Below are 1635 nucleotides of genomic sequence, written 5' to 3' on the forward strand. Positions count from 1 at the left end.
CAGATAACAACCTGAAATTGACATACATGCCAATATTACTCAGAAGTCAGAACAGATAAAGAAGTATCCAAAGTAAAACTATTTTACAAGACTGGAAATAAGGAACCAGAAATATCAATTTATAATGAAGACAACTACAAAGCAAAAAGAAGGAAAAAAAGTGTAATTACAAAGCTTTTCCAGAATTGATAATATGTTAAGCCACAACATATTTTTTAAGGAAACATCATTTTTATTGACAGTTAAGAACCACAGGACAGTTTATAGAACAACAGAAATAGGAATATCAAAACAGCGGCGTGTGCAATGCAACAGACAGGTTCATACTATTCACCCTCATCCTTCCCATCAGTACCATCTGTTCAAACCTCCTCATAGTCCTTCTCAAGGGCAGCATGTTCTTATGGGCTCAGAAAACTCCTTCCTCCATCTCCTCACACATGTACCAGTGTACAAAGGCATGCTTGGCCTTTGTACATCAGATCAAACTTGTGGTCCAGGCGAGCCCAGGCTCAGCAACCACTGTGGTATTATTCAGCATTCACAGCTCATTGTATCTTGGCAAAGTCTCCACCAGGTACCACAGTGGTAGGTTGGTAGTTAATACCAACCATGGAGCCAGCGGGATACCAAACCACAAACTGGATGCTGCACTTGGTCTTGATGGTGGCAATGGCAGCATCGACATCTTTGGGAACCATGTCACCTGGTACAACAGGCAGCAAGCAATGTATTTACCATGGTGAGGGTCATATTCCACCATCGGGTTGGCTGGCTCAAAGCAAGCACTGGTAATCTCTGCTACAGTAAGCTGCTCATGGTAAACTTTCTCAGCTGAGATTATGGGGGCATATGACCAGAAGGAAGCAGATGTGAGGATAGGGCACTAGGTTGGTGTGGAATTTGATATGTTTAAATATCAAAATACTACAAAGCATCTAAAATTAGAAATTAGCAATAGGAAGATCGGGGAGGGAGGGAATCATATGCATGGAAATTGAATATACCATGATTTAAAACAACTGAGTAATAAAAGAAATAAAAAATGAAATTCCTGAATAAAACAAGAACAAAATACAATATACCAAAATCATTGCTGTTGTTATTGTTGTTAAGTGCCATCCAGTGGGTTCCAATTGTTGTTGTTTTTGTTGTTAAGTGCTGTGGAGTCGGTTCCAAATCATAGCCACCCTTATAGGGTTTCCGAGGAATGCCTGGTGAATTTGAACCGCTGACCTTTGGTTCAAACCAATCTCGCAGTTCAGTGCATTATCCTGCAATGCCACACCAGGACTCCGACTGATAGAAAACTTGCATAGGGCTTCCAATGGGCAGCTTTTGGGTTTGAACAGCTTATCTTGAAGTCCAGGGCATATACTACAGCACCAAATTATTACATCTAAGAGACAATGAAAAAACTCAATATCATCAGCCAGAACAAGGCCTGGGGCCATCTGTGAAACAGATCATCATTTGCTTCAAGCTGAAGCTGAAGAAAACTAAAATAGGACTATAAGTGTATTCCACCTGAATTTAGAGACCATATCAAGAATTGTTTTTGGCACATTAAATAATAATTACTGAAGACCAGATAAGTTATAGAATGATTCTAAGGATATCATACATGAAGGAACA

General features: G+C 39.7%; 1 pseudogene; it reads right to left on the reverse strand.

The window, feature by feature from the left end:
* Nucleotides 1-326: 326 nt before the first annotated feature.
* On the reverse strand, nt 327-938 carry LOC102842472 (annotated as a pseudogene).
* Between the last annotated feature and the right edge of the window lie 697 nt (nt 939-1635).

The sequence above is a fragment of the Chrysochloris asiatica genome, unplaced genomic scaffold (genome assembly GCF_000296735.1).
Source record: "Chrysochloris asiatica unplaced genomic scaffold, ChrAsi1.0 scaffold00045, whole genome shotgun sequence".
Classification (NCBI taxonomy): domain Eukaryota; kingdom Metazoa; phylum Chordata; class Mammalia; order Afrosoricida; family Chrysochloridae; genus Chrysochloris; species Chrysochloris asiatica.